The sequence below is a fragment of the Oncorhynchus gorbuscha genome, linkage group LG17 (assembly GCF_021184085.1).
Source record: "Oncorhynchus gorbuscha isolate QuinsamMale2020 ecotype Even-year linkage group LG17, OgorEven_v1.0, whole genome shotgun sequence".
NCBI classification, from domain to species: Eukaryota; Metazoa; Chordata; class Actinopteri; order Salmoniformes; family Salmonidae; genus Oncorhynchus; species Oncorhynchus gorbuscha.
Window position 1 is genome coordinate 33574440 of NC_060189.1, and position 25558 is coordinate 33599997.

Here is a 25558-nt window from a genome sequence, read left to right on the forward strand (position 1 = left end):
TGATGATAGTCCATGCAGTGTATTCAGTATTATAACCAGAATCAAGGGCAGTTGTGTTGTGAGTCTGAACCATTTCCTGCTCAATTGACTCTGCTGAGAGAAAGATCAATACCCTTAGTGACATGGATCATCCATCTGTTCATATTGGGTTTCACTAAGCAGGAACTATTTTGTAAGAGGTTGAAATCACACACCATAACGTATATCTATCATGGACAATTAATCATTTTACAGTCTAAAGTATATTGAGCTACAATACTATCAGCAACAATGAATCATTTCACAGACTAGGCCTACTGTACATTGCGCTACAATGGCTGTCGTCCTTCCTTTGCCTTCCATCCACCAGACAGAGAGAGGCAGAGTTCATGTCCTATAATTTACCCAGAATACTTACCCATCAAGGCAGTGATGAGGGCTTTCCTCTCCAAGAACAGATCACATTACCATCCCGTCCAGTCTGTCTGACACACACACACACACACACATCTGCTTCTGAGGTAATCCTTTCTATTAAGTGGCTTTAAGACTACATTTCCAACCAACCACCACCACTGATGTTTTGACTTAGATCGTGATTCAAGTGGTTAATCACTTTGGGCTAATCATAGCCATTACCATTTATTTAATTTAATCATTTCAAATTTCATACACAGACAGAGTTTCTTTCCATCCATAGCTGTAATTCTGTCCCTCTTTGGCAGTATTAACATGATTTGATCTAACCCTGTAATTATACACCACATTATATAGATGTTGTATGGTGAGGGAAGTTCTGAATGGTTGTTGATGTTTCTTCTCTGTCCTCGGTCAAGAAACACTGCATCTGATTCTGATGGATGTTAACGTAAAGATAGAAAAATAAAATCAGAAAAATTACAATATTTTAAATGTCTACAAAGGGACAGTTGCTTTGTTTGAGACCTAGCACCTTTGGGATCATTCTAGATGGGTGTACCTCACCCATATGGCTCAATGTAAATGTAGAGTACTCCACTATACTGACTACAAGGTAAGTAGTGGGCTACTCAGTAAGCAAATGGAGCCCCTCAGTAAGTAGGGGGGCTCATCAGTAAGTAGGGGGGCTCCTCAGTGGGCCACAATAAGTAGTGGTCTACTCAGTAAGTACTGTAGGGGGCTACTCAGTAAGTACTGTAGTGGGCTACTCAATAATTACTATAGGGGGCTACTCAGTAAGTAAGGGGGCTACTCAGTGGGCTACAGTAAGTAAGGGGCTACTCAGTAAGTAGTGGGCTACTGAGTAAGTAGTGGGCTACTCAGTGGGCTACAGTAAGCAGTGGGCTACTCAGTAAGTAGTGGGTTACTCAGTAAGTAGTGGGCTACTGAGTAAGTAGTGGGCTACTGAGTAAGTAGTGGGCTACTCAGTGGGCTACAGTAAGTAGTGGGCTACTCAGTAAGTAGTGGGCTACTCAGTGGGCTACAGTAAGTAATGGGCTACTCAGTGGGCTACTCAGTAAGTAGTGGGCTACTGAGTAAGTTGTGGGCTACTGAGTAAGTAGTGGGCTACTCAGTGGGCTACAGTAAGTAGAGGGCTACTCAGTAAGTAGTGGGCTACTCAGTAAGTAGTGGGCTACTCAGTGGGCTACTCAGTGGGCGACAGGAAGTAGTGGGCTACTCAGTAAGTAGGGGGTTACTCAGTAAGTAGGGGGGTTACTCAGTAAGTAGGGGGTTACTCAGTAAGTATGGGGTTACTCAGTAAGTAGGGAGTTACTCAGTGGGCTACTCAGTGGGCGACAGTAAGTAGTGGGCTACTCAGTAAGTAGGGGGTTACTCAGTGGGCGACAGTAAGTAGTGGGGTACTCAGTAAGTAGGGGGTTACTCAGTGGGCGACAGTAAGTAGTGGGCTACTCAGTAAGTAGGGGTTACTCAGTGGGTGACAGTAAGTAGTGGGCTACTCAGTAAGTAGGGGGTTACTCAGTGGGCGACAGTAAGTAGTGGGCTACTCAGTAAGTAGGGGTTACTCAGTGGGCGACAGTAAGTAGGGGGTTACTCAGTAAGTAGGGGGTTACTCAGTGGGCGACAGTAAGTAGTGGGCTACTCAGTAAGTAGGGGTTACTCAGTGGGCGACAGTAAGTAGGGGTTAATCAGTAAGTAGGGGGTTACTCAGTGGGCGACAGTAAGTAGTGGGCTACTCAGTAAGTAGGGGTTACTCAGTGGGCGACAGTAAGTAGGGGGCTACTCAGTAAGTAGGGGATTACTCAGTGGGCGACAGTAAGTAGGGGGCTACTCAGTAAGTAGGGGTTACTCAGTGGGCGACAGTAAGTAGTGGGCTACTCAGTAGTAGGGGTTACTCAGTGGGCGACAGTAAGTAGGGGGTTACTCAGTGGGCGACAGTAAGTAGTGGGTTACTCAGTAAGTAGGGGGGCTACTCAGCAAGTAGGGGGGACACCAGTAATGGGCTATTTTTCTCCAAAAATGTTCACGAAGCAGATCAAAATCATTGGACCTTTAAAAACCTTCTTTACATAAAATAGTGGGTGCTATAACTTGGAAAATAAATAAATGTGATTCTGGATGACAACATAATGATGTTTCTTTCCAACATTAGGACTGTTTGCCTGTGGAAGTTAAATTCCCTTTGTGTTTTGTTTCCTACAGAGTATCGCAACACTGGTATCATCCCAGCCCTAGTAAGTAATTTTGTGTTTGTCCCAAATGGCACCATATATAGTGCACTACTTTTGACCAAAGCATTTATTAGTGGCACTGGTCAAAAGTAGTGCACCAAATAGGGAATATGGTGCCATTTGGCATGAAGTCTCCATCCACTCCAATCAGTAAACAGCATGCTAGTGTTTCTGTGGATGACAGACCTTTCCCAGATAATACCCAGCAGCATTCACACTCATGTTAATTTTCTCAGATAGTTGCCAAGTAAAGGAATAAAAAAGGGTTTTTCCTGCTACCAGAATATTCTAGATGCTTCTCTTTCTCTCTGCAAAGCCCTCTAGATGTACAAAGTCACATTCATTAGGCTGTTGAAAAATACAGTATAATTCGATCACAACACATACAGGGTAGAGGTCGACCGATTAATCAGAATGGCCAATTAATTAGGGACGATTTCAAGTTTTCATAACAAATCGGAAATCTGTATTTTTGGGCACCGATTTTTTTATTTATATATATATATATACCTTTATTTAACTAGGCAAGTCAGTTAAGAACACATTCTTATTTTAAATGACGGCCTAGGAATGGTGGGTTAACTGCCTTGTTCAGTGGCACAACGACATATTTTCACCTTGTCAGCTCGGGGGATTTAATCTTGCAACCTTACAGTTAACTAGTCCAACGCTGTAACGACCTGCCTCTCTCTCGTTGCACTCCACAAGGAGACTGCCTATTACGCGAATGCAGTAAGCCAAGGTAAGTTGCTAGCTAGCATTAAACTTATCTTATAAAAAACTATCAACCATAATCACCTGTTAACTACGCATGGTTGATGATATTACTAGATATTATCTAGCGTGTTCTGCGTTGCATATAATCTGACAGAGCATACAAGTATCTGACTGAGCGGTGGTAGGCAGAAGCAGGCGCATAAACATTCATTAAAACAGCACTTTCGTGCGTTTTGCCAGCAGCTCTTCGTTGTGCGTCAAGCATTGCGCTGTTTATGACTTCAAGCCTATCAACTCCCGAGATGAGGCTGGTGTAACCGAAGTGAAATGGCTCGCTAGTTAGCGCGCACTAACTAGAGGGATGGAAGCTATACTGTTACACTGACAATACTAAAATGCCTGTAAGAACATCCAATAGTCAAAGGTTAATGAAACACAAATGGTATAGAGGGAAATAGTCCTATAAATCCGATAATAACTACAACATAAAACTTCTTACCTGTTAATATTGAAGACTCATGTTAATATTGAAGACTCATGTTCCCTTGTTCTGAGCAAGGAACTGAAATGTTAGCTTTCTTACATAGCACATATTGCACTTTTACTTTCTTCTCCAACACTTTGTTTATGCATTATTTAAACTAAATTGAACATGTTTCATTATTTACTTGAGGCTAAATTTATTTTATTGATGTATTGTATTGAGTTAAAATAAGTGTTCATTCAGTATTTTTGTAATTGTCATTATTACAAAAATATATATATATATTTTTTAAATAGGCCGGTTAATCGGTATCTGATTTTTTGGTCCTCCAATAATCGGTATCGGCGTTAAAATCATAATCGGTCAACCTCTAATACAGGGTATAATTGACAACTAACTAGGCCACCAGAGAGCAACATTGTCTGCGCATACTGTGCAACGAAGCATTTATTAGTGGTCGTACACAAAAAGAAGGGCTTCCTGTTTAATAACTTTTGCAACATTCTCTTCTAACTGGTGGTCTAGCCTACACTAGTATGTGGACATACAAAAAGGTAATTACATTGAAATGTAGCCCATGATATCAAAAGGCACTGGAGCCATTTGTCAGCAATCAACAAACCATGAGCTATTCTATAGATTAAGCAAAACCCCTCTCTCCTCTAGAAAAAGGACTATGTCCACGTCATAGAGACACACAGAGCAGGGTTGGACTGCCTCTGAGAGGGACCCAGTGTTTACCAGCAGTCACCACCCTGGGCTGGTCTGGCTATCTCATGCTGCCTGCACATTCTTCAGAGGCTCAGTGGCTGGCTGATACAAACTGGTCAGTGGTCAGACAGACTCACATTCCCCTGTCCATAGCCAGACAGCTATGGACAGCTCTCCCTCAGTCTCATTCACCCAGCCTGTTGCCTGCCAGGATCCTAGTAAATAACATGGCCACCATCACCTTTGTAATGAAACAAACCAGCCTTGATATATTCCCTCCTCTGGGACTGACTGACACACTGTCAGTGTACAGTATGTCTGTGGAGACTGTAGATGAACGCCATTGATGGACGAACGCGCACAGTCATATCACCTGTCTGCAACAAAAAAAAACACTCCTCCGATTACAGATACACTATACAGCCTTTCAATGCGATATGGGATATTCAAGCAATTTTTTATGACAGTGATTGAAAAGCCTGGGAAAGAGGACAATCTCAAATATAATATCAAGTGTGGTGTTTTATGCATGCTCCCAGACATTCCAACATTGTTTTGGAACCACCTAAGCTGTGTTTTTGCAAACAATTCCATGAAGGGAGTGTCTTGTTTTTCCCTTTCGGCGTGCCTGGACAGAATAGGCTAATCCATCGAAGGTGTGCCACATTCACCTCAGTAACCCTGCATGAGCCCCATACTACGAATCAAGTTTCTGGAGTTAGCAAGGCAACTTTGGATAACCGTTACCATGAAAGTTGCTCACCTTTTAGCTAGTTACATTTTATGGCAATGAATCCTTCAGAACTAACCTGCTCCGGGCCCGGCTAACTCAGGGCTAACTCTATTTATCCTGAAATGTGTCTGAGCCACAAGTTGAGGACCAATGAAATAGGATACCCTCTCCCTCGCAAAGATTGCATCATAATCCCCTTAAATTTGAAGTTCTGTGAAAATGTTTTTTTTTTATGTTAAAATATCGATCACAGCATTTGCTTTGCAAACTAAGTTTTTCACGCGATTGTATTTTGAAATGTACAAACTGACAGCTGCAACCAGACATACACTGCGCGTACAAAGCATTATGAACTCTTTCCATGACAGACTGACCAGGTGAACGGTATTATTATTTATGTCACTTGTTTAATCCACTTCAAATCAGTGTAGATGAAGGGGAGGAGACAGATTAAAGAAGGATTTTTAAGCCTTGAGACATGGATTGTGTATGTGTGCCATTCAGAGGGTGAATAGGCAAGGCAAAATATTTAAGTGCCTATGAACTTGGTATGGGAGTAGATGCCAGGCGCACCAGTTTGAGTGTGTCAAGAACTGCAACGTTGCTGGGTTTTTACCAGCAACCCAAAGGACATCCAGCCAACTTAACTGTGGGAAGCATTGGAGTCAACATGGGCCAGCATCCCTGAGGAAAGTTTGACACCTTGTAGAGTCAAGAAAGGTGCAACACCCAAAGGACATCCAGCCAACTTGACTGTGGGAAGCATTGGAGTTAACATGGGCCAGCATCCCTGAGGAAAGCTTGACACCTTGTAGAGTCCATACCCTGACAAATTGAGGTTGTCTGGAGGGCAAAACTTAATATTAGGAAGGTGGTCCTAATGTATTGTACACTCAGTGTATAATCCATAGATGGCAGTTCCCATTCAAGTTGAGACTGGCAGCCATTGCTAGTGTACCCATGAGTTTAACAGTCAACTTTCCAGGGTTAGAGGTTGCAAAACCCTCCTATTGATTAGGTCTATGACCACAACGCAACAAGCTGTTCCACAGAGGAAGTAGGGATAGAAGTAGGAAAGTGTTTTTGCATTGATAAGCACTCCCAAGTGGCGCAGCAGTCTAAGGCACTGCATCTCAGTGCTAGAGGCGTCACTACAGACACCCTGGTTCGATTCCAGGCAGTATCACAACCAACCGTGATAGGGAGTCCCATAGGGCGGCGCACAGTTGGCTCAGCGTCGTCCAGATTTGGCCGGTGTAGGCATTGTAAATAATAATTTTTTCTTAGCTGACTTGCCTAGTTAAATAAAAAAATATATTTTTTTAAAGACTGCATTTAACGATAAATAATAAAATAAAGACAGCACATCTAAAAGCCTATTTCACACCTTAGCCTGCTGAATTTGCAAGATAACTTTTCTTTGGTTCAAATTTTGGCACCAACTAAAATGTGTCACTGGATTCATGTTTCAGCATTGTCTCAAATAAAAGTCTGGTGTTCGACTAACCATGTGCGACATACACGCACTGTTACAAGCCTGCTAGAGTTATCAGCAGGCAGACGAGCAATATCCACCGGCGTAGTACAGACGAAGCCTGACCTGGAATGTGAAGTTAACTGAAGCTGGCGCGCTTTATAAAATCCTAAGTAGATCTAGCTTGCTTCGTAGTATACCACTCTGGAGCACCTTCACACCCGGGAGACGAATCTCACTAAGAGTCATGATCTGACACATTCAATAACGCTTAAACGTCACAATCACTCATACACAATTTCAGCTGTATCAAACATGATGACAAACGTCTGCTGTGGTGGATAGAGCTTGGTTAGTTATAGGATTACATCAATTAAAATGGTGGAAAAACATCACCAGGATGTCACCACTAATCATCAACAGTTTCATGAAACATCAGAACATGAAAACCCTCTCACTGTGAGAATTACAGTTGGCTGAAACACATGGCACTGCTTTTGTTTGGGTCCCAGTCGTGCTCTGGGACAGGCTGTGCCCTTTCTCTGTCCTCAGCAGGGCACTTTGGTCAGTTGGCTGCTGCCTCATTAGCATGCTAAAGTGAGCGGTCAGGCCCCGTGCCGTCAGAAAGTATTCATACCCCTTGACTTATTCCACATTTTGTTGTGTTACAGCCTGAATTCAAAATGTATTACATCTACTTTTTGTCTCACCCATCTACACACAACACCCCATAATGGAAAAGTGAAAACATGTTGTTGGAAATTTATTGAAAATGAAATATGACTCATTTACATAAGTATTCACACCCGAGTCAATACATTTTAGAATCACCTTTGACAGCGATTACTGTTTTTCTGTGTAAATCTAAGATTTGCACACCTGGATTGTACAATACTAAATATACATTGTACAATTATTCATGCTCTGTCAAGTTGGTTGTTAATCATTGCTAGACAGTCATTTTCAAGTCTTGCCATAGAGTATTAAAACTAAAATTGCCGTGTAAAATGTTCCTAGGCCAATCAGTAGCATTCAATGTCGTCTTGATAAGCAAGTCGCGTATATTTGACCCTGTTTTAGGTTATTGTCCTGACAAAAGGTGAATTTGTCCCCCAGTGTCTGTTGGAAAGCAGACTGAACTAGGTTACCAGTTAGGATTTTGCCTGTGCTCTATTCCATTTATTTATTTTTTTACTCCCTAGTCCTTGCCGATGACTAGCATACCCATAACATGATGCAACCACCACCATGTTTGAAAATATGAAGAGTGGTACTCAGTGATGTGTTGAATTTGTCCCAAACATAATGCTTTGTATTCAGGACCAAAAGTTTAAAATCCTAATATCTTCACAGATCTTCATTGTAAAGGGTTTAAACACGGTTTCCCATGCTTGTTCAATGAACCATAAACAATTAATGAACATGCACCTGTGGAACGGCCGTTAAGATACTAACAGCTTATAGATGGTAGGCAATTAAGGTCACAGTTATGTAAACTTAGGACACAAAAGAGGCCTTTCTACTGACTCTGAAAAACACCAAAAGAAAGATGCCCAGGGTCCTGCAAGGAGGCATGCAGATGTGGCCAGGGCAATAAATTGCAATGTCTGTACCGTGAGACACCTAAGACAGCGCTACAGGGAGACAGGACAGACAGCTGATTGTCCTCGCAATGACCTGCACAGGATCGGTTCATCCAAATATCACGCCATCCTGTACCTGTCCAGCAGGTAACAACAACTGCCCGAGTTACACCAGGAAAGCACAATCCCTCCATCAGTGCTCATACTGTCCGCAATAGGCTGAGAGAGGCTGGACTGAGGTCTTGTAGGCCTGTTGTAAGGCAGGTCCTCACCAGACATCACCAGCAACAAACATTGCCTCTGGGCACAAACACACAGTCACTGGACCAGACAGGATTGGCAAAAAGTGCTCTTCACTGACGAGTCGCGTCTTTGTCTGACATGGGATGATGGTCGGATTCGTGTTTATCGTCAAAGAAATGAGTGTTACACCGAGGCCTGTACTCTGGAGCGGATTTGGAGGTGGAGGTTCCATCATGGTCTGGGGCGGTGTGTCACAGCATCATCGGACAGAACTTGTTGTCATTGCAGGCCATCTCAAAGCCGTGCGTTACAGGGAAGACATCCTCCTCCATCATGTGGTACCCTTCCAGCAGGCTCATCCTGACATGACAATGCCACTCGTTCTGTGTGTGATTTCCTGCAAGACAGGAATGTTAGTGTTCTGCCATGGCCAGCGAAGAGCCCAGATCTCAATCCCATTGAGCACGTCTGGGACCTGTTGGATCGGAGGGTGAGGGCTAGGGCCATTCCCCCCAGAAATGTCCGGGAACATGCAGGTGCCTTGGTGGAAGAGCGGGGTAACATCTCACAGCAAAAACAGGCAAATCTGGTGCAGTCCATGAGGAGATGCACTGCAGTATTAATACTGACTGGTACTTTTCACACCCCCTTTGTTCAGGGACACATTATTCAATTTCTGTTAGTCACATGTCTGTGGAACTTGTTCACTTTATGTCTCAGTTGTTGAAGCTTGTTATGTTCATACGAATATTTACACATGTTAAGTTTACTGAAAATAAATGCAGTTGACAGTGAGAGGATGTTTCTTTTTTTGCTGAGTTTATGTGTGGGGTACAGAGATGTTAAATCATGTTAAACACTATTATTGCAAACAAAGGTGAGTACATGCAACATATTATGACACTTGTTAAGGACATTTTTACTCCAGAACTTATTTAGGCTTGCCATAACAAAGGGGTTAAATACTTATTTGTTTTAGCTTTTAATTTTGTATTAATTTCTAAACATTTCTAAAAAACATAATTCCACTTTGACATTAAATGGTGTATTGTGTGTAGGCCAGTGACACAAAATCAAAATGTTATAAATGTGATATATTCAGGCTATAAAAACAAAATGTGGAAAAAGTCAAGGCGTATGAATACTTCTGAAGGCATTTGTACAGTATCTTTAATAACCAAACAACACTGTTCCCACTGAGAAATATTATTAGCCTTCCTGCATCCAACTATCTGGGATGTGTACACTTATGCACTCCGCACATATTTACTGTAAATAGCATTTGATTGGTGTAAGCATGGGCCATAGGGAGTTTCCACCACGTCTTCACTTCAGTCATTTCCTTTTAATGGGAAGTGGTCAAGTGCACAATAAGGGTAGAGAATCAGGACACAGTCCCTGTTTGTGCGCAGGATACAAACATTCAAAGGAATGTATAGATCATCCGATCACACCATTTCTCAGCTGATTGGCGATAGTCAGCAAGAGACAAACTGGACGATTCCCTCTGTACCTCTCCATGTTGTTATTGTTCAGAAGCTCCCTTATATAGCCTATTTACTGTAAGTAAATCAAGCTACAGACTGAGGGTGAAACCAGTGTCATTGAGGATACAAAGTGCAAACACATGATGGTAGCATCAACAAAGTATGGTAGCATCAACAAAGTATGGTAGCATCAACAAAGTCTGAATCCTGGTTAAAATCAAATCTGGACTTTTTCCACTTTTTGTTATGTTACATCCTTATTCTAAAATTGATTCAATTATATTTTTTCCTCATCAATCTACACACCCCATGATGACAGAGCATAAACAGGTTTAGAAATGTATTTAAATGTGTTATTTTGAATACATTTCCAGACCTTATTTAAGTAAGTATTCAGACCCATTGCTACGAGACTCTAAATTGAGCTCCGGTGTATCCTGTTTCCATTGATCATCCTTGAGATGTTTCTACAACTTAAGAGTCCACCTGTGGTAAATGCAATTGATTGGATATGATTTGGAAAGGCACACACCTGTCTATATAAGGTCCCACAGCTGACAGTGCATGTCAGAGCAAAAACCAAGCCATGAGGTCGAAGGAATTGTCAGTAGAGCTCCAAGACAGGATTGTGTCGAGGCACAGATCTGGGGAAGGGTACCAAAACATTTCTGCAGCATTGAAGGTTCCCAAGAACACAGTGGTCTCCATCATTCCTAAATGGAAGAGGGGAGAAGGGAGGCGACCAAGAACCCGATGGTCAATATGACAGAGCTCCATAGGTCCTCTGTTGAGATGGGAGAAACTTCCAGAAGGACAGCCATCTCTGCAGCACTCCACCAAACAGGCCTTTATGGTAGAGTGGCCAGATGGAAGCCACTCCTCAGTAAATGGCACATGACAGGCTGCTTTGAGTTTGCCAAAAGGCACCTAAAGACTCTCAGACCATGGCCTGAATGCCAAGCGTCACATCTGTAGGAAACCTGGCACCATCCCTACCATCCCTACAGTGAAGCATGGTGGTGGCAGTGGAATGCTGTGGGGATGTTTTTCAGCAGCAGGGACTGGGAGACTAGTCAGGATGGAGAGAAAGTTGAACGGAGCAAAGTACAGAGGGATCCTTGATGAAGAACTGCTCCAGAGCACTCAGGACCTCAGGCTGGGGCAAAAGATCACCTTCCAACAGGACAACGACCCTAAGCACACAGCCAAGACAACACAGGCGTGGCTTCGGGAAAAGTCTCTGAATGTCCTAGAGTGGCTCAGCCAGAGCCCAAACCCGATCAAGCATCTCTGGAGAGACCTGAAAATACCAGTGCAGCGACGCTCCCCATCCAACCTGAGAGCTTGAGAGGATCTGCAGAGAAGCATGGGAGAAACTCCCCAAATACAGGTGTGACAAGTTTGTAACGCTATAGCCAAGAAGACTCTAGGCTGAAATCGCTGCCAAAGGTGCTTCAACAAAGTACTGAGTAAAGGGTCTGAATACTTATGTAAATGTGATAGATTTTTTGTTATACATTTTCCCAAATTTATAAAAACCTGTTTTTGCTTCGTCATTATGGGGTATTGTGCATAGATTGGGAGAAAAAAAACGACTTAATCAATTTTAGAATAAGGCTGTAACGTAACAAAATGTGGAAAAAGTCAAGTAGTCTGAATACTTTCCGAACGCACTGTATATGATAGTGTTATAAACATTATAAACAGTATATGAATAGAAAATGTGTGTACGGCAGTAGTTATATAGGATGAGCCTATATGTATACAGTACATTTGAAGTTGGTAAAACAGTATGTAAACATTCTTAAAATGACCAGTGTTCAATTACTATGTACAGTCGTGGCCAAAAGTTTTCAAAAGTTTTCACAAAGTCTGCTGCCTCAGTTTGTATGATGGCAATTAGCATATACTCCAGAATGTTATGAAGAGTGATCAGATGAATTGCAATTAATTGCAAAGTCCCTCTTTGCCATGCAAATTAACTTTCCCAAAAAAACATTTGCACTGCATTTCAGCCCTGCCACAAAAGAACCAGCTGACATGTCAGTGATTCTTTCGTTAACACAGGTGTGTGTTGACGAGGACAAGGTTGGAGATCACTCTGTCATGCTGATTGAGTTCAAATAACAGACTGGAAGCTTCAAAAGGAGGGTTGTGCTTGGAATCATTATTCTTCCTCTATCAACCATGGTTACCTGCAAGGAAACATGTGCCCTCATCATTGCTTTGGACAAAAAGGACTTCACAGGCAAGGACATTGCTGCCAGTAAGATTGCACCTTTATTCATCCACACTGTGTGTCTCATCAATGCAGGTCATTTATGACAAATGTATAAAGTACATGTTTTATAAACTCATGAACACCAGCCAGTTTATCAGCCTGGTTTTGTTCGTTTAGGTGTATTATACTTCTTCGCCACCAGCGTGGGACATTGAGTAATTTTCCATGTCAATTTGATATATTTTGATACTAGATCAACCATTTATCAGATCATGAAGAAATTCAAGGAAAGCGGTTCAATTATTGTGAAGGCTTCAGGGCACCCAAGAAAGTCCAGCAAGCGCCAGGACCGTCTCCTAAAGTTGATTCAGCTGCACGATTGGGGCACCACCAGTACAGAGCTTGCTCAGGAATGGCAGCAGGCAGGTGTGAGTGCATCTGCACGCACAGTGAGGCGAAGACTTCTGGAGGATGGCCTGGTGTCAAGAAGGGCAGCAAAGAAGCCACTTCTCTCCAGGAAAAACATCAGGGACAGACTGATATTCTGCAAAAAGTATGAGGATTGGATTGCTGAGGACTGGGGTAAAGTCATTTTCTCTGATGAATCCCCTTTCCGATTGTTTGGGGAATCTGGAAAAAAAGCTTGTGAGCGCTCCAATCAGTCCTGTGTCATGCCAACAGTAAAGCATCCTGAGACCATTCATGTGTGGGGTTGCTTCTCAGCCAAGGGAGTGTGCTCACTCACAATTTAAGAACAATCGAAGAACACAGCCATGAATAAAGATAGTACCAACACATCAGTCTGAGAGAAACATCTCCCAACCATCCAGGAACAGTTTGATAATGAGCAATGCCTTTTCAAGCATGATGGAGCACCTTTCCAAAAGGCAAAAATGATAACTAAGTGGCTCGGGGAACAAAACATCGATATTTTGGGTACATGGCCAGGAAACTCCCCAGACCTTAATCCCATTGAGAACTTGTGGTTCTCAAGAGGCGGGTGGACAAACAAAACCCCACAAATTCTGACAAAGTCTAAGCATTGATTATGCAAGAATGGGCTGACATCAGTCAGGATGTGGCCCAGAAGTTGATTGACATCATGCCAGGGTGGATTGCAGAGGTCTTGAAAAAGAAGGGACAACACTGAAAATATTGACTATTTGCATCAACCTCATGTAATTGTCAATAAAAGCCTTTGACACTTATGAAATGCTTGTACCGTAATTGCTGGACTATTAAGTGCACCTGAATATAAACCGCACCCACTGAATTATTAAAAAATATGTATTTTGTACATAAATACACCGCACGTGTCTATAAGCCGCAGGTGCCTACCGGTACATTGAAACAAATTAACTTGGTCACTATCTTCCTCCTCCTGTGCACTGAAATCACTGAAGTCATCTCCTTCGGTGTCGGAGATGAATAGCCTCAGAATTGCTTCATCCGATGTTGGATCGTTTTCTTTGTCGCTCTCGTCACTTTCATCCGAATGCAAATACCCCACTGAGCTCATGCTGCCCCTTCAACACGCAGCAGTCCAGCCTTTCGAAACCCATTGATGATAGTGGATTTTTTGACAATGCTCCATGCTGTCAGGACTCACTGGCAGACTTGACCATAAGTTGCTCTTCGCATGCAGCCCGTTTTAGTGAAGGATTTCTCCCCACTTGTCATCCAAGACTCCCACTGAACAAGGAGCGCCACCTTAAATGCACGATTTACACTGATGTCGAGTGGCTGCAAATACTTTGGGCCATCTGCTTTTCTTCCCTCTGAAAGCCTTTGTTGTCTTTATGCACTGAGTCAGTTCCTCACGCTGCTGTTTCCAACGTCTTATCATCGACTCATTAAGGCCAAGCTCCCGTGCAGCAGCTCTCTTTCATTTTCCAACAGCTAGATCGATCGCCTTCAACTTGAAAGCTGCATCATATGCATTTCTCCGTGTCTTTGCCATGATGAGGGTGACAAAATTACTACCGTAATCAGAATGATGGGATGTTTGAGTGCGCTCGATTTTACGTCACATTATGTGACAGTGCTCAGTTTTTTGGCGGCATGAATATGGTGAAAGCGGGAAAAATCCATAAATTAGCCGCGTCATTGTATAAACCGCGAGGTTCAAAGCGTGGGAATAAAGTAGCGGCTTATAGTCCAGCAATAACGGTAATTATACTTCAGCATTCCATAGTAACATATGACAAAAATATCTAAAGACTCTGAAGCAGCAAACTTTGTGAAAATTTATATTTGTGTCATTCTCAAAACTTTTGGCCACGACTGTACATAGGGCAGCAGTCTTTAAGGTGCAGAGTTGAGTATCGGGTAGTAGCTGGCTAGTAACAGTGACTAAAGTTCAGGGCAGGGTAGCTGGCTCGTACCCAGTACACTTTAGACAGATCAGACAGAGATTTTCCTCCTTGAGGTAGTTAAAAATTCAATTCTCAGAAGGTACAAGTTTCTTTTGAAGATTTCAATACGCCTGACCAACATGGACAGTTCTTCTGATTGACTCAGAGACCAGACAGTAGCCATCAATTCTCCTTCCATCTGTTGAAAGGATCAGAGCTACCGGACATCCTCCTCACTGATCCAGGATATGAACATTTATAACTACAGTAAGTTTTATGTTGGAAAGATACCCAGGCCTGGATGTCTCGGACCTCAGTCAGCAGGATATGATCTTCTTTGAGGAGGACCTGTGCTTTATGGTGAAAGGTCAGGCCCCCCCCTTCTGTTTAAAATCTAGCCAAAGGAGACAGACAAGAAGTACCAATATGACAGAAAACATTTCCTATAAATCATCTTATTCAGGGAACAGAGAGGCTGAGACAGGTATAGAAAGCACAGCATGTCCATATTGAATGATCCTACACAATATTATGAGTCCTTTGAAGCACTACAAAGAACCTACAGCCCACATGGATGGTCAGACGGTTAAAAAACAACATACTTGGTTCCATTTGATGTGCCATGGGAAATCAATTCTTATTGTGAACATTACAAAAAACAATCCCATTGGTTTGCTTCATCTGGAAACCCCATCACTATTTAGAGTACAATCACTCACACACTGTGAGCAACTGCCCCACTCACAATAACATCGATAGGTGAGCAAATGCTGTAGTCGTCTGTGAAAACAGCGACCACGGAGTGAGGAGCATTAAGGCAGGGATGGGAGTTTGTTCATTCAAACCGGTAGCCGTCGGGTAGCTATGAACATCAACGCTTTTTTTTTTTTTGGTCACCTTTTGCATGTCACATTACTGAAGCAACACTGTAGTGAATCATTCATGCCGATCACGTATCACTGCAACATGACAAGGCACATTGCTTCAACTCATCTGAACCCTTCCAGCCATTTGGAACAACAGTGTCAGTGATGTGGAATGTTGATGACAAACAAGAGACGCTCTTCCAAGCTCATTCACAGTGGAATGCCGCCTGGGCTCTTTGTTAGCATGTCGCAAACGAGACATGAATCCATTTAGTCCTTCCCCTGTGGAAAACCATTCTGGCTCATAGTTTCACTCCTGCCCCAACTAAGATTTCCAGAGTTCTTACTTGTTACTTCATGGTTAGGGATAAGAGTAGGAGCCGGCTTAGTTTGTACGTGAGGGTCTCATTGTTTCTGAGTATGGTGATGTAATGTGCACCTCTCAGATGAATGCCTGTTCACACTCTCTCTGCCCTGTTGCCAAACAAGACGATTCAAAGCATAGTATTGTAGCACACTCGCCAAATACGGAAGATTGTTCAAAGCATACACACAAGCCTCAAAGCAGAAAACATTTCAAAGCTGCTTGCTCGTCACAACCACTCAAAGACAAACATAAGTTAAGAAAGAGAGAGAGAGGAAGAAAACCCCTTTTATGCATTAGGCACACTTTCCAGCTGCCCGTTGGCTATAACGTACTATCAACACAGTCTGCAAAGCTTCTCCATCTTTGGGGTGTACGTTTGTGTATGCTGTGTGGGTGCTGACAACCTTCTCTAGGGGAGCAGCGAGGGGAGCTGGGGCAGCCCTCTGGAGGGTTTAAGTTAGAAAGGAGCTGGGCTAGAGGACCAGAGTTAGGGGGAGCTGGGCTAGAGGACCAGAGTTAGGGGGAGCTGAGGCTCATTGAGGAAGTGGGGTGGGTTGACCGACAGACTGGCTGGCTGCGCCTCTGCCTGAGAATGAATAACACCAGGACACACCATTGTCCAGCCCCAATGAAGCACACAAGCAGAGAATGGGAAGTTGTTCAAACAGCTACACTGGACCATTGTTGAGCCTCACCGGACAGAGGGCTGGGCTCAATGGGTGGGGCAAGGCAGGCAGGGCAGGGCTACAGAGGCCTCTGGGATAGTCCCATCCACTTCATACTAGTCCTACGCAGAAAACTAAATGGTGCCCGATGCACCGACCGCACATGCTGGTGCTCCTTCTATCTGCCTAATTTTAATGTGGGTGGTACAAAGGGTGTTACCACCCACCAACCTTTATGCAATGTCTGCCTTATGCTATGTCTGTCTCCACCACATGCAAATATGCAAGTCCAGAACACACACTAAGCAAAACACAAACACACACAATAAAGTCTAGCAGAGCATAGAGTACACTGGTAAATCATTCTCCAGAGCAGTTCACAGGCAAAGGCGGAAGCTGAGCGAGCACCGAAAGGAAAACAACTGGCTTGGTTTCACTGAGTGAGTTACCTCATTTATCCTCACCTCACCTGAGCAATGTTTTGACATAACAAAACTATTCCAGAAACTAAATCATCATAACTAAATTAGGAGGAAAAAACAGTGCCAACCGGAACTGTGCCAAACGCTATATTATATATATATTTCCGGAGGTAGCTCCTGCACACATTTAGTGGAAGAGCTTAAATGTTGCTCTTTTGAAAGGCTTTCCCAATTGCCATAGAGTTAGCTCAAGACTGGCACGTGTTATGAACAACTACACCTAGCCCAGTTAGAGGTGAATGCTCTACCTTATTTCTCTACCACCCATCTAGCTCATCTAGCTCACCCATCTAGCTCACTTCTCCTCAGACTGCATCTGCCACCACAGAGGTAGACTAGAGGTCAGTCATTCATTCATCACTTAAGTTCTATTAATATGTTTTAAATACTAATGGTATTAATGACTCTTTACCCATACGTCCTGGTGTCATTGTGCATGACTGAGTCTGGGACTGGGGCTGCTGTGAGCAGAGATTTAGATGAGTTCGGGGGGGGGTATCGGTTACTTGTAGTGGAAAGAAGTTCTGGTATCACATCTTAGCATAGCTGTGACATTCCCTCACGTTGAGATAGAATACCATAAACACTGTACTGTAGGAGCTATCAGTATGACCTCACTGGTTTTAATTTAAGGCTTCTGCTACTCCCACACTTCATGTCAGCGATTCCAGATCTCTCACTAATTGAGCTAAATAAAATCCCCTTGTGGCTGTCTGCTGGATAACAAAACAGACACGCCAGACACGCACACAAAATGTGCATACACACACACCCACACAACAGAGGGGGGAGGGTGGGATTCCTATAAGCTATTAGAGCCCCAGTCTGTCCCCCAGACAGGGGAATGCAGAGAGGTCAGTAGTAGGAACCTGCGATTCAGGGCTGGTGAACCAGGGGGAATGTCAGCCTGGGGGAGCAGCGTAGGCAGCCAGACAGGAACCCATCTAAACGGAATGGTCTGATGATGCCTGGAAGAGACTTGGGCTTCTGCCCGGTGCTCAGCGTGTTAAGTATCGGAGGTATTACTTATTAAAAAGGCTGAGAATCCAGTGCCGCACACAGACACAAAAACACACACAGAGAGAGGGGCCTGGTCTGGAATAGATGATTAACAGCACTGTAGTAATCTAAGTGATCGTGAGGCTGACTGAGGCACGTGATTTGTGTCAGCCCTACAAAATACCCGTCATATTTCAGAACGAGAACAGGTTAGCACTGAGCTACTAGGTTTGTTGTCATTAGCATGACTTGGGCTTGATCGGAGGCCTCCGGGTAGCATGTAGACTATTTTGCGTATGATAGAACATTCAAGCCTATGCATGTCTAACATCACGGACGTCAGTGCATGGAGGCAACCAAGACATCACCCATCTTCTACATCATTACACACAGCAATTAGGGGTGGATTGCGCACAAGACGGTTCAGCAAACATTGGTTAAATCTTTTATTTGTAATGCCTCACCTGATGATAGGATTAGAGGGGCAAAACTGATGCATGTAAACAAGTTGTAATGTCCTCTAGGCCGTTTTTTAATCAAAATGAATTTTGATTTGTCACATGCTTCGTGAACAACAGGTGTGGACTAACAGTGAAATGCTTACTTCCACGATACGAGGGATGCTGAGACTCTCACTTTAAAATCTATGTCAAACAAAAACCAAATGGTAGCAAAGTTAAACCAATAACTACTTTTCATAACTTCCACAGAACATTTTACAAAAATACATTTACTTGAACAGTGCAGATCTAAAGAACAGACAAATGACAGTTTGTGCCCTCATTCTGCTACCAAACATGCATTTTAAAGTGAAAAATCTGAGTCTCAGTATCCCTCTGTTACTGTGGAATTGCCTGTATGTCCCTCACTGCTACTCTGACCCCAAGGGAAGAATATAGAATACAAAACGACAGACAGTTTCCTAACAACAATATATCATTGAGAGAAACTTGTTTGCTTGTTGATGGTAAAACTTAAAGAGCCGAGACTCTCCGTCTGAACATTAACACGCGTCGCTTGCCGTACAATTTTGGAAACATAAGGATCTTATCTTTCAAATTGGGGAAAATAAATTTTCAAAAAACAAAAAGGTTCAATAGATACACACCTTTTAATAGGGTTAGGGTTCACTCATGGCCATATTTCCATGTTATACAGCGCTTGTTTACGGAAAACAGACAGAAGACAGAATGGACTACCTGTGCTAATTAGCTATCTGCGTCTCACAACGGAAGACAGACGCCACAAACATGTCACTGAAAAATATTGTCACAGCCATATTAAAACTGGTAAAAACAGTGTGGATTAAATGTGTATTTTGCATTTGTGTAATAATTTTGATATGAACTCAAAGTCAAAGGGGTGGCAGGGTAGCCTAGTGGTTAGAGTGTTGGACTAGTAACTGAAAGGTTGCAAGTTCAAATCCCTGAGCTGACAAGGTACAAATCTGTCATTCTGCCCCTGAACAGACAGTTAACCCAGTGTCATTGAAAATAAGAATTTGTTCTTAACTGACTTGCCTAGTTAAAAAAAGGGAAAGGGATTTATGTTTCTAGAACTGCACTGCAGTTGAGAATCGATTCAAGTTCAGATGGAGTATTTGGCTTCCAGAGCCAATTCGCCCTTTAAACAGAACATGTAATATCCATGCACGGAGTAAATTTAGGCTCCTTTAGTCAAATATTGGGATAGGAATGACATATACCATACAGTATTAACAAAAGTATGCCCCTTCAAATTAGTGGATTCGGCTTTGTCAGCCACACCCATTGCTGACAGATGTATAAAAACGAGCACACGGCCATGCAATCTCCATAGACAAACATTGGCAGTAGAATAGCCTTACTGAAGTGCTCAGTGGCTTTCAACATGGCACCATCATAGGACGCCACCTTTCCAAGTCAGTTCATCAAATGTCTGCCCTGTTAGATCTGCCCCGGTCAGCTGTAAGTGCTGTTATTGTGAAGGGACAATGTCTATGAGCAGCCTCGAAGTGGAAGGCCACACAAGCTCACAGTACAGGACCGCTGAAGCGTGTAAAAATCATCTGTCTTTGGTTGTAACACTCACTACTGAGTTCCAAACTGCCTTTGGAAACAACGTCAGCACAATAACTGTTTGTCGCGAGCTTCATGAAATGGGTTTCCATGGCCGAGCAGCTGCACACAAGCTTAACATCACCATGTGCAATGCCAAGCTGGAGTAGTGTAAAGCTTGCGTCCATTGGACTCTGGAGCAGTCCATTGGACGCGTTCCCATCTTGCACTCTGACAGACACATCTGGGTTTGGGGGATGCCAGGAGACCGCTACCTGCCTGAATGGATAGTGCCAACTGTAAAGTTTGGTGGAGGAGGAATAACGGTCCGGGGATGTTTTTCATGGTTTGAGCTAGGCCTCTTAGTTTCAGTGAAGGGAAATCTTAACACTACATCATACAATGACCTTCTATACGAGTCTGTGCTTCCAACTATGTGGCAACAGTTTGGGGAAGGTAATTTCCCGTTTCAGCATGACAATGCCCCCGTTCAAAGCGAGGTCCATACAAAAATGTTTTTTTTCTTCGAGATTGGTGTGGAAGAACTTGACTGGCTTTAGAACCCTGACCTCAACCTCATCAAACACCTTTGGGATGAATTGGAACTTCGCCTGTGAGCCAGGCCTAATTGCCCAACTTCACTCATGCTCTTGTGGCTGAACAGAAGCAAGGGGTACCAACTCCATATTCATGCCCATGATTTGGGAATGAGATGCCCTATGAGCATGTATCCACATACTTTTGGTGATGTAGTGTAGCTTCTAACTGACGTTCAAGGGAAATGACATTCATAGGCAAATTACAGTTGGACGTTGTGGACGTAATACACGTTGTGAATGCATATATCTAACTTGTTCCCAATCTCGATCATTCACCACATAATCACACTGTAGGCCTAATTGCAAAACAAAAAAACAGGTTTAAGCTACACTGCATTAATAAAATTACAACAGATCAAAGCATTCACTTGTATAGGCCTACTATAGTTGCATTGCATGCGAACACCAGTTCCAGAGATATAACACCGGCTTCTTCGCCACAAGCCCGCATAAATACACGAACTGATACAAAAGACACACGACACTTGAAACCGCGTAAAGACATTCTTCACATACCGAGGTAATCAAATCGCCTTTAACTGTGCAGTTTTGCATCCAAAATGTGGCGGCGGTTCACATAGATCTTTAATTTGCAATCGAATTTGCATGTTTTATCCCTTCGTCCCACCCATCTAGCTGATCCTCGGTCATCGGGTCTCATCTGTGTCGATCTGTTGCCGTAAATATGTAAAAAATGTCTCTGGAATATATTTGTATGTGGGGGAAAAAAATACACCACCATCATCGTGCTAGTTATCTAATATCGATTTAGCTTACCTTGTAAACAAATCCATAATTGAAGCAGTTCGATCGGTGCTTTATGGTTGTGTATTCCCCTTTAACACAATAATCATAGGGCTGTTGCAGGTGACATCATCCCTTTTGGCCAGTGTCAGCACAGGCCATTGTGTACGCACAGAGTCTAAACCCAAAGGCTCAAGATCGCGAGGCTTCCGGGAACGCTTGTGAAGCAGACCAAGCAGGTCAGGTAGGGGTTTTGGGATTGAGAAGTTAGAGAAGTGAACAATTCTTCTTTAGATGTTAATTTTCTCGAATTTTAAAGGCACAATCTAGATTCGAGCCAATATCTTATCTAGTTGGACATGTTATTACTCCAACCTCGTGAAAGTGACAAACTGACACGTTTACATTTTTGTCAAAACAACTTTATATCGAATGAGTGCCTTTGCACATGCGCAGTTCGGTGCAAAACGACCCGTTAGACCGAAGACGTGTTTCTGCGCATAACTTCAGCCAGCCAACGTCACCATGACATCGCCTACAAGCGTGATCTGGTATTTCTAATGGAGAAGCTGTTTCTGCTGTACTGTCTTTGGTACTGTCTTTGGTGTCAGCGCTCACGGACCAACGATTAATTACAAAGCTCATGTTTTCATGGGAAATGTCGTTCCAGAGGAATGGTGCGCCGCTACCACTTGGTGAAAAAAAGCAGATGTGTAAATGGTTGATTGAGAGCCTAGATTACAAGACAATGTGACAAATCAACATGACATCTTCATCTGACAAGCATATATCTGGTATAGAATATAATAGAATTATAGTGTAACGACCCTGGGTTTATAAACGCGAAGGTCGAGGGTTCGAGACCTGCTCCCTGCTGTTTCATTACAATATATTTAAGCAATAAGGCCCGAGGAGGTGTGGTATATGGCCAATATACCATGGCATGTTTTTAGGTACGACGCAACACGTGTATACCATAAACCCAAAGACGTATATACCATAAACCCCAAAGGTGCTTTAATGCTATTATAAACTGGTTACCAACATACTTAGAGCAGTAAAAATAAATGTTGTGTCATACCCGTGGTATACTTAAGCAATAACGCACGAGGTGGTGTGGGATATGGCCAATATACCACAGCTAAGGGCTGTTCTTGGGCACAATACAACGCGTATATACTATCACTAGCCACTTTAAACAATTACACTTGTATATGTTTACATACCCTACATTACTCATCTCATATGTAAATACTGTAATCCATACCATCTACTGCATCTTGCCTATGCCGTTCTGTACCATCACTCATTCATATATTTTTATGTACATATTCTTAATCTCTTTACACTTGTGTATATAAGGTAGTTGTTGTGAAATTATTAGGTTAGATTACTCGTTGGTTATTACTGCATTGTCAGAACTAGAAGCACAAGCATTTCACTACACTCGCATTAACATCTGCTAACCATGTGTATGTGACAAATACAATTTGAATTGATTTGATTTGCTATTATAAACTGGTTACCAACATACTTGAAGCAGTAAAAATAAATGTTTTGTCGTACCCGTGGTATACTTAAGCAATAAGGCACGAGGGGGTGTGGTATATGGCCAATATACCACGGCCAAGGGCTGTTCTTAGGCACAGCCCTTAGCCATAGTATATTGACCATATACCACAAAGCCCTGAGGTGCCTTATTGTTATTATTAACTGGTTACCAATGTAAATAGAGCAGTAAAAATAAATGTTTTGTCTGAAATACCACGGCTGTCAGCCAATCAGCATTCAGGGCTCGAACCACCCAGTTTATAAAATAAAATAGAATACATCTAGATGTAGCTAGTGGCTACAATTAGTAAAGTGAGGTAATTAAAAGGTGATGTGAAAAGTCTTTGAAACCCTCTTATTGCATGGAGAACTATGTCAAAGTTGAGTTTCAAGTTTTGCAGCGCTGATGGGAGCTATTGGGGAAGGGTTACGTGATTTATTTAGCCAAAAACAGGACACAGACAGAATTACAGGGTATTGTAGGAATACTGTTGGAATGAGAACTGTGCGGCAGAATTACAATCATGACAGTAGCTGGTTGTGGAATACAGCAATTTACTACTGATTTTAGACCTAAATGTTTTTTTGCTCCTTTTATGTAAGGATGAGTGGGCTAAATTGAGCCACCCTTGTTTATAGGAAACCATACACAAAATGTATAATTTGACCAAATATTTAGGAAGAGGTCATCATTCCATGGAGCCTGTGAATGATGAAACCACATGGAAAAAGTGGTAAGCATATTGGGTTATTTCAACAAGTCAAATTAATTTGTGTTCAAATCAGATTACATTTTATTTGTCACATGCGCCCGAATACAACAGGTGTGGTAGACCTTACCGTGTATTGCGTACTTACAAGCCCTTAACCAACAATGCTGTTTTAAGAAAAAAAATTGAGTTATAAAAATATTTACTAAATAAAAAAATAAATAAATAAAAGAACAACAATAATATAACAATAACGAGGCTATATACAGGGGGTACCGGTACCGAGTCAATGTACTGGAGTACAGGTTAATCAAGGTAATTGAGGTAATGTGTACATGTAGATAGGAGTATAATGATAATAAACAGTGAGTAGTAGCAGCTTAAAAAAGGGGGGGATCAATGCAAATAGTCCGGGTCGCCATTTGATTAGCTGTTCAGCAATCTTAAGGCTTGGGGGTAGAAGATGTTAAGAAGCCTTTTGGACCTAGACTTGACGCTCCAGTACCGCTTTCAGAGAAAACAGTCTATGACTAGAGTGGCTGGAGTCTTTGGCAATTTTTAGGGCCTTCCTCTCATACCGCCTGGTATAGAGGTCCTGGATGGCAGGAAGCTTGGCCCCAGTCATGTACTGGGCCTTACGCACTACCCTCTGTAGCGCCTTGCAGTCGGAGGCCGAGCAGTTGCCATACCGGGCGGTGATGCAACCAGTCACGATGCTCTCCATGGTGTAACTGTGGAACCTTTTGAGAATCTGAGGACCCATGCCTGTAACGGCAGATCTCCTCTTCGTCTGAAGAGGAGTAAGGATCGGACCAAGATGCAGCATGGTAAGTGTCCATAATGTTTTTAATAAAGACAAATGAACAACAAAAACAATAAGCGATAACGTGAAATCTACAAAAAACGAAACAGTACCGTGTGGCGACAAACACACACGGAAACCAACAGTGAAACCCAGGCTCCCTAAGTATGATTCTCAATCAGACACAACTAACGACACCTGCCTCTGATTGAGAACCATACTAGGCCGAAACAGAAACCAAGCATAGAAAAACAAACATAGACTGCCCACCCCAACTCATGCCCTGATCATACTAAATAAAGACAAAACAAAGTAAATAAAGGTCAGAACGTGACAATGCCAAATCTTTTCAATCTCCTGAGAGGAAATAGGTGTTTTTGTGCCCTCTTCACGACTGCCTTGGTGTGTTTGGACCATGATAGTTTGTTGGTGATGTGTACACCAAGGAACTTGAAGCTCTCAACCTGCTCCACTACTGCCCTGTCGATGAGAATGTGGACGTGCTCAGCCCTCCTTTTCCTGTTGTCCACGATCATCTCCTTTGTCTTTATCACGTTGAGGGAGAGGTTGGTAGCTCAGTTGGTAGAGCATGGCGCTTGTAACGCCAGGGTAGTGGGTTCGATTCCTGGGACCACCCATACGTAGAATGTATGCACACATGACTGTAAGTCGCTTTGGATAAAAGCGTCTGCTAAATGGCATATATTATTATATTATATTATTATTATATATATATTATTATTATTATTATATTATTATATTGTTGGTGTCCTGGCAACACACTTCCAGGTCTCTGACCTCCCTATAAGCTGCCTCGTTGTTGATCAGGCCTACCATCGTTGTGTCATCGGCAAACTTAATGATGGTGTTGGAGTCGTGCTTGTGCACCCAGTCATGGATGAACAGAGTACAGGAGGGGACTAAGAATGCAGCCCTGAGGGGCCCCGTGTTGAATATTAGCGTGGCAGATGTGTTGTTGCCTACTCTTACCACCTAGGGACAGCCCTTCAAGAAGTCCAGGATCCGGTTGCAGTGGGAGGTCTTCAGTCCCAGGGTCCTTAGGTTAGTGATGAGCTTTGGGG

At 42.8% G+C, this 25558-nt stretch overlaps 1 protein-coding gene across 1 annotated transcript in view; it reads right to left on the minus strand.

The window, feature by feature from the left end:
• LOC124001481 (disheveled-associated activator of morphogenesis 1-like) overlaps positions 1–21668 on the minus strand; it is an 85496-nt gene extending 63828 nt beyond the window's left edge. Inside the window, exon 1 of the mRNA XM_046308286.1 lies at positions 21447–21668. The gene's annotated coding sequence lies outside the window, so the exon portion shown is untranslated. The remainder of the gene's footprint in view (positions 1–21446) is intronic.
• Positions 21669–25558: the final 3890 nt, after the last annotated feature.